General features: G+C 51.8%; 1 protein-coding gene and 1 long non-coding RNA gene across 2 annotated transcripts in view; one reads left to right on the forward strand and one right to left on the reverse strand.

Moving 5' to 3' along the window:
• LOC141930902 (uncharacterized) overlaps positions 1-4,296 on the forward strand; it is a 47,622-nt gene extending 43,326 nt beyond the window's left edge. Inside the window, exon 3 of the long non-coding RNA XR_012625427.1 lies at positions 4,164-4,296. This is a non-coding gene — a long non-coding RNA (uncharacterized LOC141930902). The remainder of the gene's footprint in view (positions 1-4,163) is intronic.
• Positions 1-14,129, reverse strand: part of EPS8L2 (EPS8 signaling adaptor L2) — a 65,761-nt gene extending 51,632 nt beyond the window's left edge. Inside the window, exon 1 of the mRNA XM_074842357.1 lies at positions 13,788-14,129. The gene's annotated coding sequence lies outside the window, so the exon portion shown is untranslated. The remainder of the gene's footprint in view (positions 1-13,787) is intronic.
• Between the last annotated feature and the right edge of the window lie 973 nt (positions 14,130-15,102).

Consider the following 15,102-nt stretch of genomic DNA (forward strand, 5'->3'; position numbering starts at 1 on the left):
ATGGGAGAAAGTGTAATGTGAGTCACTTGCACTCCCTGGGGAGAAAAACCAACATGACGTGTTCCCTAGGCTTCCTGGGGAACAAAGAGTGTTGTGGGGAATTTTGTAGCTTTTTTTTCCTCTTTCCTATTTTAATTTGTACCTACACCTTCTGTGAGCAAAGCCTGTCCCCTCGCCCTGCGACTGGCACTACTCAGCTCCTGGCATATGGGAGCCGTGGGGAGACAGGAACCATGGGAGGCTGGTGCTGGCATGGGACTGTCTGGCCAGGATGCAAGGGGAAGGCTGGAGGGCTCCAGCCATCGTGCGCTGGTACTGGCAGGACCCAGGGGCGTAACATGCCCGGTACCCAGAAAGTTTTCTGAAGAAATGCACTGGTAGTTGTCATGCTGAAGGTTTCTCTGCCCTGCATCCTTATTCAATCCCCAACCCCCAGAATGATCCCTCTTCCTAGCCTGGTGCTAGACTCCAGGAGCTGGATCACCAGCAGCAAGGGGGTTATAGCTGTGGTTTTTAGAAGGGAGGAAGGATTTGACACTGTGACTCTTGATGAAAGGGATCCTTTTTCTTTTCTCTGTGTAGAAAGCAAGACTCAGACATCAGGCCAGTAAAAATAGGGAGTGACTCTGCATTTGTGTGTCATATTCCAGAGCAGGATGGGTAACAGCCCAAGGCACTGCCCTGTCCTGCTCCAGCCCAGCCTGAAGGAGAGCATTGAATCACCTCTGTGTTCAGGCAAAACACCAAACCCCTGCGCCTAACTGGCAGCGTGCTCGTGTCTCCTGGCTGCAAGCACTGACTCCTGGAGCTGTTCCTCACTGTATAGTGCGAATATCTCTCAGTTCTCTTATGGCTTTTCCAGGTTTGAAGGCATTTGTGAAACAGCTGGGAGACTCAGCAGAAGGCTGGCACTGGTGGGGCAGGATGGGCTAGTGTCTGGGGATGGAGAAGGTGTGAGGGTTCCTGCTGTGTCCCTGCAGCTTCACGCAGTGGTGTTAAGACTCTGATTGAGGGCACAGCAAAATGTTCTTCTTTATGGTGGCACTTCAAGGAAAAAAAAATAGCTGACTTGCTCAGGGCTGTCACGTCCATGCTTGAGAGGTGGTGGTGTGTTTATGTGAACCACCCGTGGCAAAACTGCTTCTTCCAGAAGCTTTAAAGCTGTCTGGTCCAACCATCAGCTGCCACGTCTGCACTAATAATACCTGGGTGGTCCTTGTTAGTCCCCGATGGGTATCAGTCATTTATTGCCAGCTGTGGCCATATGGGTAGGTAAGAGATTGGCCTTTGCTGTCATGACTGCTTTGAGCTAATCACTCAGGTGCATTAATTGTCCATTAAATGGTTGCTTTAATGTATAAGTACACTGTGACGCCACCTCACATTAATACTGTGCAATCCTTACAAGCTAGCCTCAGCAATCCTAGTCTATTCTTGCTTTTACAGGAGAGCTGTAAAGCCTAACAGATAAATTTGGCAGGCTGATTCATTTTCCACGTCTCGGTAAAGGCCTTAGCCCCAGGAGGACCGTGATACTTAAACCTGAGTGTCCCTTGCCTGGCTAGTGCCAGCCCAAATGGGGCTGAAATGCTTCAAGGAAAGATGGCTGGGTGGTATGGCTGGTCTCTCACCAACCCTCAGGAGGGGCAGAAGGAGTTTTGTTTGTAAATGGACTCCTCCATGCTGACTGGTTCATGAGCAAGACAGAGGCGTTGAGATCAATGGGACGTTTCTACCACCTCCTCCTAAAGGAAGGGCATTTTTGGTCACTCCCTGAAACGCTGATTCACTTGCCTGGCAGAAATTCAGGCATGCAGCAGGACAGTCAGTGTGCCAAGAGCTTTTTCTCCATCACAGAAAAGCTTGTTATTAGGCTGAGAGCCACTTTGGGGGCCGTGTTTAGCTTCAGTTTGTCTCCAGCATGGCCGTATTGAAGTCTCTGGGATTGCAGCAAGATGTAGAACATGACTGGTAAATCTGAACCAAGAAACACTTCTTTCTCTCCCTGTGTAGGAAGGTCACACTATTGTACCTTTCCCCAAAGGGAGAGGGCTGCAGCCTGTCTCCCTCTGCCTATACCACTGAGTAACTGTTTTACTTTGTTCCCTGCTCCCTTTCCAGATGTCTGCCTACAGAAGTTGGGGTTTGGGGAAGCTAATGCATCAATAATTTTCATTTTCTGCTGTAAAACTCGCCCTGGGGTTTTTACTGGGAGGGTGGGGCAGAAGATTTGAGGGAGGAGATTCATTGCTTGAAAATCACATTTTCAAGGCTTTTCCAGCCTCCTTTAGGCTAATCACGACAACATTTGTTGCCATCTCTTCCCACCCCATTTTGTGCTTCCCACTCATATCCTGTCTGTGTATTTTTGGCCACTTGCTAACAATTCATTTGAGCTCAAACTTGGCACATGGGAGCTCAGCTCTGAGTGTCACTGCAGGAAAACAAGCTGATATCAGTTTAACCAGCTCGGTGACCTGGTGGCAACTACGCTCGCAGAGATATGGCAGGGTTCAGGTCAGCTTTTGGTGTGATGGGATGGGGTTGTTACTTGTAGGGTATATTCAACCCCTCAAAATGCACCTGGGGCTCTGACCAGGTATCCTTCTCTGGTGCAGGTGACAGCCGCATCTCCCAAGCGCTGCGAGCTTGTTGAGGGGCTGCTGCTGGTTTCCTCAAGCCTTTCATCCCAGGTTGCCCTAAGATTCCAGCTTGAGTGGTGGGAGCCACAGTAGGAGCACAGGCAGCCAGAACTGGGCCCAGCCCATGTAGCAGAAATAAGTGTCCACACTGACAGACCACAGCTCGCCCATGGGGAGACTTTGCTGACGTACCACCGGGCTCCTGGCTCAGGGCATTGGCACTGGCTGTGGATGCAGCTGGCAACAACAAGGGTATATCATCCCCGTGGCTCAGGGGAGCGGGCTGTGCTCCTGAGGCTGGGAATACGCAAAAAATGTCTGTGCAGCAGCACTTGGGCATTTTTCAGTAGTAGTCTAATCTAGCCTTTTTCCTTCTGTTGTTGGTATTTTCATATATATGTCATGGTAGATAAAATTCTATATGAAAAATTGTGAGTTACCACTTCCCAGTCATCTCTGAAAAGCAGAAATGGGAGTTCATCAAAATGTGCTTTTATTGTCAGTCATTTATTTGTTTTACCTGCAAAACGCTGAGACTTTTGGATTCCCATGGAGAGTCCCCATAGGAACCATAATGTTCATTGCTGATGCAAAATATGTTCTGTTGCAAAATATTTAACCAAACTTCCATGCCCAGCTGAGTGTAGCCCTGCTCTTGTCTTTGAATTCAGATTACAAAATGCACAGTCAGAGAACAGTGAGGGGAAGAGAACTGAGTGTTATTCTCAAAAACCCTATGCAGGAAACTCGCTCCTTTCTATAGGTCACAAACTTGCACCATCAGAGATGAGATTTCAGCTTGCCGGTGTGACAGAGTTCTCCTCTCTCCTTCAGCATGTCCTTTAGGCTCTGCAGGGCTTTGCCCCCCTCAGTGAAAGAACACTAGAAAAATTTACAGTCTCACAAAGAGAAATGGAACAGCTACAAGGGGGTGAGCTACCGTGGCTCGGAGGAGAGGTGCGGGGCAGGTGCCAAAGCGGGAAGGAGCCGCCGAGTGTGTTGGGGAATTGAGGCAGTCGGTGCCTGCATTCCCGACAGGGATGGACACGAGTGCAGCTGATCTCAATGGGCTCATTCCTTGCCTACTCGCTTTCACCTCTTTTTTGAGCAACTCGTGTTTCTCTTGACCGAGCTGCAGCATTTGGAGCCTTCTGTCAGCAAAGTCTGCTAGAGGTTCCTCGTATTAACCCTTGGCATGCCGTTAGATACAGCAATCTTACTCTGGTAGTTCCTCTCTCCTGCTTTTAAACTCCTGCTTGATTTTTCACTCTGAAACCTGGGCTACAGACGAGCAAATGGTCCTGATCCTCTCCTAGCAACTTGCACCATAGTGTGACAAGTTACGTTCTTGGTTCCAGGAGCAGCTTCAACACCTCCCACCCTCCTGCTGTCCCTGGCCACCACCTCATCCCCAGCAACTGTGTGCAGGAGCACTCCAACTCAGAGCAGGAACTGATGGGGCTTCAACCCTGTTCCCCCAGCATATAAATTTTTTTTTTAACTCGCTGGTTTATTTTCCAGCCGGATCAGCTCCAGAATCTGACTCAGCCCAGCCCCACAAGCACTTGTGCACAAGGAGTGTCACAGGAGTGTGAGCAACTGGGAATAGCTCAAGCCAGCCTCGCTGCCAGCTGTGGAGCCTCCCCCTGCATGTGTGCAGGTAAACCCTGGGCTTTTACAGGGTGATCATCTGTCATCAGGGTTGATTTCTGATGTTTGGGCTTTCAGTAAAGCCACCAAGCTCTGTGGATGAGGTCAGCAGGAGGGGTTTTTGCAGTATGAACAGCCAGTTAAACAGTAACCAGAAGAGTCCCATGAGAGATCATTCCAAAACAAAAAAAACCCCAATGTTCCTTTTGCCCTTTGTTTCATTTAGAATAGAAGGATGTGTGAGGCTGGGTTTGTCAAAAGAATTTAAATGGCAGTTTCTAATCTTACGGTGCAGAAATGTTTTAACAGTCTTGCCGCAAAAAATTTAATCTCCTGCAAGGGAAAGGCACAATTGGTCCCTGCAGCAGAGGCCTGCGACGAGAGTCTGTGAGGGAAGTCTGTTCGCTGGGCTAAGAGGAATCAGGAGTGATCACAGGGCTGGGAAGGGTAGAGAAGAGTTTCCGGCAGTGTCTTGAAGAGGAAAGGTTTCACTAACCACTCCCACATGCCCACAGGGCCTTGGCACAGGGATTTCTAGTCCCGAAAAGCTGGAGCTCTGCAGGGGGACACAAAGGAGACGCTTTCTTCTGTGGGAACCTTAGCACTGTGGAGCAGGTTGTCCAGAGAGATTGTGCCATCTCTGTTCTTGGAGATTTTCAAGAACAGACTGAGTCAAGCCCTGTGCAACCTGTTCTGATTTCGGAGCTGACTCTGCTTTGGGTTGGACTAGAGACCTCCTGAGGTCCCTCTGGCCTGAATGACCCTGTGATTCTGCAAGAGGAGAGGAGCAAGGAGCAAGAAAGCCCTTTTATGCCAGGTGGGCAAGCTGTGTTTGCAGGGGTTAGGGCGGCTGGAGGATGGCACAGTCATGCCAACACAGGCCACATGGATTCTTTTACAGCCAAAGGAGGAGGCAGGGGTGGTGGTTACCACAACCCGTGGTTTAAAACCAGTGAGCTCTCCTCACTGGACTGACTGTCTTTAGGGTACACTGATCTTCAGATAAGCCACAGGTTTATGGGTCACCTCTGGAGCAAGGAAAGCTTTGCAGAAGCAGGGTCGTGTCTAAACGTGCACGTTGAAGGACCTGGCACATTCTGGGAAAGTCATTTGGAGGGAAGGCGCAGGTGGCCCCAAGAGCACAGGAATATACGTGGTTTTGAGAGGGACAGGGAGCCTCTGACTGAACGAAGAAACCAAAGTAATTTATCCTCCACCTCAGCAAATACCAGCTTTCCTGACAGCAGAGATGCGACCCTGGGAGCCAGCCCTCCCGCACAGTTCTCCCTCAGCTGTAGGTAAATATATATACATGTCATTTTTAGCCCTTTCAGTAATAACCCTTCCAGGCCTGGCTTTGGCAGGGCCGCAGCCCTCTTGCCCACAGCTGTCTGTGAGAGGCTGATGCCAACCTTTCACGAAGATCTCTTTCAGTGTCTGCAGCCCTGGTGGGGCTCACTTGGGCTACAACAAAGTGCTATTCCTGGTGCTCCCCAGCCAGGTCCTCCTCAGTCCTGCCCTGTGGGACTAACTGTTGGCAAGAGATCAGCGTGGGCCTGTTGTTAAGCCAGATGTCATGAGCTAACCAAGTCCTCTTTTAGCTTGAGTTGTCAGATTCTGAGACAGGAGGACTGGAGTGCCAGTCGCCCGTGTGGTGCTGGAGCAGAGCACGGCCTCTGTGAGCAGCATCTTGGCAGCTACATGCACTTGTCTTGGCAAGGACTGATCACATTGGCGTCAGCGTCACACACTGCGCTCTAGGGAAAATACCAGGGCCTGCTGAGGGTGGTGACAGCCCAGACCTCTCCCACAGTCTTCTCCACGGCTTTAGATCGTTCTTCTAACCTTTGACCGTTTGCTCACAAGGTCTTGGCAGGCAGGAGCAGAGAGCAGGAGTGTGTCTGGGCTTGTGCCAGGTGTGGAGCAGATGTTCTGGGGGCCTGTCTGGTCTAGTTTGCATGTGACTGTGGCAGGCGGGCTTTGACCTCTCAGCTCATTTCTTCCAGTCACCCTCAGTCCTCACTTCCTAGGCTGTGATTAAACCTGCACCACATTTCCTTCCACTGTGGCTGGAGCTCCTCTCCTCCCTTCCATCCTCCCTTTTGGCTCAGAGGGGTCAGAGGCAGCTACCTGGACATGGGGTAGTCCCTCAGCTCCCTCATCACCCATGCTCAGTTCCTGCTCGGGCAGCAGGTTGGGAGCACACACGCAGCTGTAGCACAGGCGGATGCCTAGAGGAGAGGACAAGAACAGGACAGGCGTGCAGGAAGCCTCTCTGCAAAGTTTCCCAGCCTCCAGCAGTGGGATTTAAGAACTCTTGGTACCCTTTTTCATCCCTGAATTTGTCCAGCTGCATTTGGCCAACCTGTGTAAACTTTTGACATCCTGAATGGCCTGTGGCGAGATGCTCTGCACAGCGTGCTCAGCCGTCTCTTTTTGTTTATGCTGCGCTTGCCAGCTGCCAGTTTTGTGGGATGCCCCCCAGCTCTGTTACTGGTAAACAACTGCTCCCTTCTTCACTGTCTCCATGCCACAGGCAGTATCACAGATCTTGAGGAGAGCAGCACCTCAGCCATCTCTTTTCCAAGCTGAAGAGTATTGGAAGTTTTGTAACTTAAATCACAGATATGGGGCCCTTCCTTCTTTATTTTTAAGCTTGGAGCAGACACAGCAGCACAGAGGAGCGGTGGGAAAAGGGTGCTTCCATGTCAAGAGAGGATTGCTCAGGCAGCTGATAGCCCAACCACACCTAGGGTGTTACCTGCTCACACTGGCAGAGACCAGCAATGAGCACAGCTCTGGTACATTTACTCTCAATTTATCCTGTTGAACCTGCTCCTGCCTAGTTTAGTGCAGCAGCTCATCTGACTGAGCTGCAGCTTCTCTGGCATTTTTCTTTTTTTCAGCTGGTGAAACTTTATCAACTTTTTTATCAAGCCGTGGCAACTCACAGCAACAAACTTGGCAGTCCTACAGATCTACAGTTAACCCTGAGAGCCTTTCATGTCACATTTACTCTCCCATCCTGCCCCCCTTCTATTGCAAAAAGGTGGGGAAAAACTCCAACCCAACACTTTCCCCATGTTATTCACATCCAGCCTGCTCTGGCTTCATCAGAGTGTCTGGTGGGCGGGAACTGGATGCTGGACTGGACCTTCCCTTCACCAGTTTGGGTTCTCTGCTACTGAAACTCTGCAGGGCCAACTGGAGAGTGCTCACTTACACTGTTTGGGAATCAGCCCTTTCACTTTGGTGGGGCAAATTTTTGTTTCAGATATACTACTAGAAGGGTTTGTGTTCTTGGGTGTTGGAAAAAGAGGTGAATCAGCAGTGCACCTGCCTGTGTGGTTGGGTACTGAGCCCATCTGGAGATCATCTAGAGGTGCTGGGTGCAGGTGCCTGGTGTACAAGACTCCCTCCCCTGGCAGCCCCAGGGACCAGACTCCCTTTTCATGTGGATCTGAGCGTGGATCAAGCCTGTTGAAGCCCATCTAATCCCAATCAGCGGATTTTCTTGGGTGCAGTCCAGGACACAGGCTCCATCACAGAAGTCGTGCCTGTGTCAGATATTAAGGGCTGGAGTCTCAGCAAGGGACAATTTGCAAATTGTGGTCAGTGTACATTGACTGAAGAGCCACCCCCTAGTACCTAACCTTGCACCAGGCAAGCAACATCCACACCTGCACAGGCTACCTGGAGACATGTTACTCCTCTTCCTTCTTCAAGGAATTTTGAAAGTCTCATATCTCAACCTAGAAGCAATGCCACGAGCATCAGGTACTGAAAACAAGATGAACTGCCTTGCTGTGTGAAAGTCAGTGTTACAGATTAACCTGGGGGAATGGCCAGAGACAAGTCCATTCACTTCTTCCCCAGAGGAAAGCATGAATATCTTTCTAGGGAACAGAGAGGTTTTAATTAGTGCTCCCTTCTGCATAAAGCCTGGCTCTCCTACTCTGTCTCCTCAGATGAACACAGCTATAATTAAGAGGCAGCAGTGTCAGGAATAAGAGCAGGCTCCAGCCTGTGATTTATTAAGGGATGTCGTGGGTGCAATTACCTTTCTCTCTTCTCCTCTCCCCAGTGTTTTTATAAAGTGAATTTCCTGATGAAAGGAGTGTCTCAGGATCAGGCAAATGGATGCCTCTGTGTTTACAGCACAGACAGAGCAAAGGCAGAGTCACTGCTTTTTCCTCCATACAGTTACCACCGAAAGCCTCAAACCTGACTTAAAGGATTTTGTGTCCACAAGTCGCAGTTCTGGCCTAAGCCCCAACCCTCTGTGACCACCTGTGAGCAACACCAGGCCCAAGGGCAGCACCCACCAGCGCCCTCCTCATTGCCAACCATTTCCTGCCAGCAGTAGTGGGATGAGGAGTGACCCTGGAGGAGTCCTGGTGAGCAGCAGATTAGGACAAGCCACTTGCTTTGTCCCCAGCAATGAGGTGGGTCAGGGTTTGGGTTTTGCTTTTTATTTGCTGGTGCAGGAATCTGGGGGAACCGAACCCACGGCTCTGGGTGGCAGCTCTGGTTCTCCTGGCAGCCAACACCTCTAACACATGAAGAGGTTAGAACTGTCTCGCTTCTGGTCATCCTCAGGGAGGGGAAAGCTACATGTAAACAGTCTGGGGGAGGGTGATGTTGACTCGGACTGTGCCTGTTCGCTTGATCTTAATCGCTGTCCTGTCAGCAGCAGTATTTCACTTTCTGAATTACTCAGCAGTGGCAAGCATTACTGCTGGGTGGCTGAACTTTGGTTTATTGCCATTCAGATAGTCTGCACTTTACCTTTGTAGGATATAAATCTGGACAGGTTGAGACTGATAAGACAGAGGGGAGAAAAATAAAGAAAAAGGAAGCAGGAAGAACAAAATTCAAACAGGTTCAAATTATCAAAAGCTTTTGGGGGCCAGTACCCCACTGGAAACCAAAAAAGGGAAAGCATTCGCTGGCCCTTTCCAAGGTGGTGTTGAAAGACCTCAGCCCACCAAATGTGGAGTGTTACTACTCCACCAGCCATCGAAAGATCTGCCTTCACCTAGGGCAAGGCTGGGCTGGAGACCTGTGAGCCACGAGGGCTCATTTCTGCCCATCGTGACAGCCAGGGCTGTTACAAAATCCTATCTACTGCCCCTTCCTGCCTTGGTGCCCATTGCCCTGACAGTGCTCAGCTCCTTCAGCCCAGCTGAAATTCCAGAGAGAAGCTGTGGCAGTGCACTGGGGGGGGGAAAGGAGAGGTGAATAGGTGGGCTAACGCCTCAGCGGGTGAAGACCCAACCATGGTCTGGATGTGGGAATGTGCTTCTGGCACCTGGCATGAGGATTTCTGGCATGTTTGCCCATCTCGACAGGGTAAGGAAAACCTTTGTGGGAGATGCTTGTGAGGGGGTTGATTTGTGGCGCTCCTCTGTAGGCAGTGATGGGTGAAAGGGCACAGAGCATCCCAAGCTGCCTTGCCAGCTGGGGCTGACCTTGCCCTCTGATGGGATGTGGAGCAGCCCATCCTCTGCCATCAGCCTCTTGCCTTGGGCAGCTGTGAGGGTCCCCCTGGTTCAACAGTGCCTGCAGAACAGTCATCTCCAGGCTTTGCTTGGTGCGTCAAACCAAATCAGGGCCAAAGTAGCTTGTCTGGCCACTTCAGTCACTGTTCCAGGGCAGCTGAGCAGGCAGAGCCTGTGACTCCCCACCTTTGGCTTCCTCTTCCCGTGGGTTGGAAGCTTTTTGTCTTCTCCCTCAGCGGAACCTCAGAGGCAGCAGGCACGTTGCAGTAACGCCCTTGGGAGCATTTGGGGAATGGGAACAAGGGCTGGGCTCTCCTAGGGAACTGCAGTGCGGGTAAATGGGGAAGATCTCCAAACCGGTCCAGCACTCAGCTACACACCCTTCCCTCCCTCCTGAATTGCAATTCCTCCTGATTTAAAATATCAGGAAATAAAAATGCCAGGGCTTTTTTGGCTAATCCCCCCAGCATTATGCATTTCTCCCCCAGCCCAGGAGAAAGGAAGCCTCTTGCTGCCATGGGAAAGGACGAAGTCTTGCATTGCGCACAGAGGTGGCCTCGTTCATGTGGGAGCAGCACGACACCAACGCATGGGATCGGCTCTCTCCGTGATCCCCTTTGACTCCCTCTTGACAGTGATTTGATGTCAGGGAACGAAATATTTTAGGGATAGATGAGAGCATACTTCTTCCCTGAGTTTACCACTTCAAACCCGCTGCAAGCAGAGTTGCTGTTCACAGCCTCCTCGCTACATGAAAATCCTTAACGCTCCGCTCTGCAGTCATCCTGACAGATGAAGAGCTGTGTGGCCTTGTGGGCAGGCGGAGATCCAGGAATTGTGATCTCGGGCCTCCTTGGATCTCATCTCCCGTGTCACTCAGGCATTGTACAGGCCCATTTCTCATGGTGCAAGGACTCTTCTATAACACAGTTGGATGAGCAGGGAGGGTTTCTGAAGGTACCACCCTTCCCCCCTCCCTTCGAGTGGGAGGCTTGAATACCTCCTGGGCAGGCAGGTGGGTATTTTTCTGGGCATCTGCTGAACCTTGGCCAAAGCAGGGTGGTTGAGGAGGCTGTGCTGGCAGAGTCATGTGCTGCTAGGTCTGCCCGGTGCTGCAGACACCCTGCTGCTGATAAAGCTTTACTGCAGAGCAGGAAACCATCTCTGTCACTCTGGAAAGTCTATGGACTTTCTCTGGCACTTCTTCTTGGGGACGCTAGGGAAGACTCCTAAGGCTTGAGTGTTTATTTAGAGGGTGATTATCGCCAATCACATCAAATTCACAGGCTAAAGGCCGTACACTAACATCTGCCCTGGAGTTAAGAGCAGTACTGCTGATTGCTGTTACGTAAAGTAGACGTGAGGCCAGACTTCAGCCCTGCACAAGGAGAAAACTGCTGAGTCCTCATCAAAACCACAAACGGCTCTGACCTAGCACTTCGAGGGAGACCATGGCATGGAAGAGAGAAAGAAGCAGAGAGCGTGAGGGAGACACGGCTCTAAAGCAGCAATCCAGCTCCCTGGGGATAATACTCCGAGGCTCCCCCACACACTCAGACTTTGCACCCGGACTTATTTTATATGGATGTTTCTCAAGCCCACACAAGCTAATGTGTATATTCTCCCTGTTTTGCTCTTTTCTTTGTCTACCACAAGGACTGAAACCTCCTGAGTCCTTTAGCGCATTAGGGTCTCTTCTGAGTCTCTGTCACTTCCAGCCTGAATTATCCAGTGACCGTACGAAAAGCACTCTGTTTTCCAGCACATTCAAAGCCCTCTCATCCAGGGTCAGATGCTAACAAACTCCTGGCAGATTTGGCCCTGAGGCCATCCCCCAGCAGTGTCTCCTCCCCTAGATGTAGAGCCTGGTGACTCTGCCAGAGTGGAGCTAGCTGGCCTGAGTCCCTCCTGCACAACCCCTCCCTGGCTCTTCGTGCCCATGGCTGAAGCCAGGCAGACAGCTGCAGCGGGACAGCCCCACAAAATGGTGGCTGCTGTTAACGTTGCCACAGAGAGTGTCTTCTCCGTCACGCACCTGCCTGCATGCAAGCGAGCTGCCACCCGACCTGGCAAGCTGGTCCGTACAGACCAGGTGCCTGCATCCACGGGAGTCAGGCAGATGGAGCCCCAGAAGCAACGATCTGTAGCACCTATTTCACCAGGATCGGGGCCAGGTTTTGTCACTCTGACTGATGGTGAGTCGTTTGTAGTCTACAAATGTGGGCACCAACAGAGAGTCTGTCTGCCTCCATGGCCCAGAAGACATTTCCTCCTCGTGTTGTGCAGCGGCCAGGCGGCTCGCTGGTGTCTTTACCATGCTGGGTGGTGACTGAAAGCTTGTCTTGGCAAACTGCTTTATCATACCAAGCAAACGGGTGTGTGTCCATGCATGTGTGCACACAGCAGCCCCGCTTCACCCTCTTTCACAGCTGTTCCCTTCCCTGGGACCTCATCAACATCCAGTTCAACCATGCCAGCGCTCAACTTTTTCTGAAAACACCCCCAGTCCCTTTGATCTCTGTGATTATATGACAAACCTGCCCTGTCCTGCAGAGTCCAGCAGAGCGGATCTTGCACTGGACTGCCTGTGGGTGCCAGCTCGTCCCTGAGGGCTGGGATCCAGCCCAAAGAGCACTAGGTCCTCGGCCAGCAGGGCTTCCTAACACTTCAGCGGTGGAAACCGGCAGCAGGTATGACCCAGGCCCGACCACAGCAGGGATCGAACTGTTGGTGTTGTCCCAAACCCCAGCTGAAGCCTTGGTTTTAAACAGGGTGAAGCAATGACCTTTGCCACTCACAGACACGTTCCCACAGTGGATCCCAAGTCCCTTTTTGCAGTCCTGTTTTAAAGGGCTCCTTGCTTCAATATTGCTGTCTGCCCTTTCTGTGTGCGAAGGACTAATTTTTCTCCCTGATCAACTGAAAACTCAATCGCTCAACTAAATGGAGCCAGGAATGTGCTACTGCGGATGGCAGTCACGGGTGAAACCCTGCATTGAGTCTCTGCTTCAGCCAGCCAGGCTGGTGTGTGTCAGCTGGAGGCTGAGCCTCTCGCTGTCATTTCTTTAACTCCGAAAAAGTCCTTCTTAGGGGCAGATACCACCAAAGCAACCCAGCACTGGAGCTCTCAGATGAGCAACCGCTGGCGGGATCTGATCCCTGTTACAGCCCTCACTTGTGCAGTTTGAGAGCAGTCCAGCAATGCAAGTGTTACTCCCCGCTGCCCTAATTAGAGCAGGGCAATCACCATGTTTTACTATTGTGTTGTCTCACAGTTATTTCCAGTATTTAAAAGTAACGTCAGTCAAGTCATTCGTCCCTGAGCCTTGTCCTCGGTGGAGTTTGCGCTGGCATTTTCCAGGCAAATAAGTGAAAGGGGACAGGAGAGCTGTGCTCCAACTCATTAACACAGATGAAAGCTCGCAGGGAGCCAGAGCTGTTACACCAGGGAACGGGGCTGCTCTGAGTGAACCGTCTCCCCGTTTTGAAATAGGGTGATGAATCTTGTCAAGGTTGGGGGCAGGAAGACCCCACCAGCCGAGAACTGCAGCTTGACGAGGTGCCCGGTGGGGAACAGCAAAAATTCTCTCCGTATGTGTCTCGAATGGAGGAAACCCTGAGGTTTGCAAACAAACAGCTGCTCAAAACTACTGTCTCCAGACTTCAATTAGGAACAAAAAAGAAAAAAAAAGCCTGTTCGGTGCCAGACGGACATTTTGCTGCCAAGAAAGTGCCACCTACTGGATCTGGCCCGGCAGGGAAACGCAAGAACGGGAAACAAACCCCAAAAACATAATGCTGGAAAAATTACCTTTTTTTACCCTTTAAAAAAAAAAAAAAAAAAGGCAAAACTATGCACTGACAGTTATCCCAGCCACAGCTCCCTCTCCAGTCCCGCTCCTTCCGCAGCTGAATCAAGCAGACTTTTGAAGCAGACAAACATCTGGGGGTGAGGGGGAATGTGAAGTTTTAGGGTTTGCAGGGAGGGACTTACCGGTGCTGAGAAGCCGCTCTTGTCTCCTGCAGTTCCCTCGGCTCCCGTGCGTCCTCTCCCAGTGAACCGTGCCCTCCTAGTTAAATCCTGCTGCCATTCTCTGGCAGCCAAGCTTCCTCTGCCTCCCTGCACAGCGCTTCGCCGGCGAGCCTAGTGCCCCAGCCCAAAGGATGGGGGGGAGAGCGAGGCAGAGCCCACCCGGCGCCCCAGCCTGGGGGTCCCCGTACCGCTGGCTTCCCTCTGCCCTTTCGTCCTGGTGCTGCTCGCCCTGGTTGTCTGAGAGCAGGTGACAGAGGTTTCTTGGCAGAGGAGAGAGGAGGGGAGGGATGTGGAGGCAGCAAGAGGTGGAGCTGGGACCCGGAGCAACAGGTTACTGTATAACTAGGAGCTGGTGGCCCAGACGAGCCGGCTGCATCCCCACAACGTGCCGCGGGCAGCCAGGGCCTTCGCCCACTCCTGGTGTGAGGGGACCAAAAGCCGAGCTGAGGCGCTGCCCAGGAGGGACGGGTTAAACTTCAGGTTTCTTTCGCCCAAAAATATTTTGTACCCAAAGGGGAGGTTGAAGGTGGGGAGGGGTGGCAAAGGAGTGCTTGGAGCTGGGTTTTCCATCGCCGGTGAGGGAGGGGACGTGCTGCCAGAGCGCCTCGTGGGGGGAACAAGGCACCTTTTGTGCAGCCCGGTGCTCTCCTCCGCAGCTCCTCACTGGCTCACGGGTTGTTTTCCTCCAGCTTTGCTCTGCCCTGACGTCTTCAGTGGGGAAAGGTGCTGTGAGATGGAGGGAGAGGGCAAAACGTCCTTTCTCTTCAGGTCCCTGAAGTAGTCGGGGGTGAGGAGCAGAGCCCCTATCGGGGTACCCCACTCCGTGGCACTGTGCTCCTTAGGGTTACACAGCCATAAAGCCCTTCGTCTTGCCCCAGCTCTACCATGAGCTGGTGGGAGGTAGCGGGGCCTGGCTGTGCCACACTCGGCCCCCCCTTCAGCCCCCGGCAGTGGGCACAGGTAAAACAGCTTTGGCAGAGCTGTGCCAGGGCTACAGCGGGGAGAGGGGAGGGATTGCTAAACCTACCTCTGGGAGGAAGCAAGGTGAAGCAATTGCCGTGGTACAGGAGGGGAGTAAAGGGCTCACTGGCCTTGGACATCAGGCAGAGGTTTTGGCATCAGCGTGGTGCAGCCTGAGCCAGTTCAGCCCTTGCGTCATGGCCAGTGTTGTTCCTGTGCTCTCTGGGAAGGGTTTCTTTAGAAGCCTCAGTGTCATCGTGTAATCTCTTGTTGCTTCTCTCTTGCTCCTCAAAATCCAGAAGGAAATTTTAAAAGA

This window comes from Strix aluco, chromosome 16 (genome assembly GCF_031877795.1).
Source record: "Strix aluco isolate bStrAlu1 chromosome 16, bStrAlu1.hap1, whole genome shotgun sequence".
NCBI classification, from domain to species: Eukaryota; Metazoa; Chordata; class Aves; order Strigiformes; family Strigidae; genus Strix; species Strix aluco.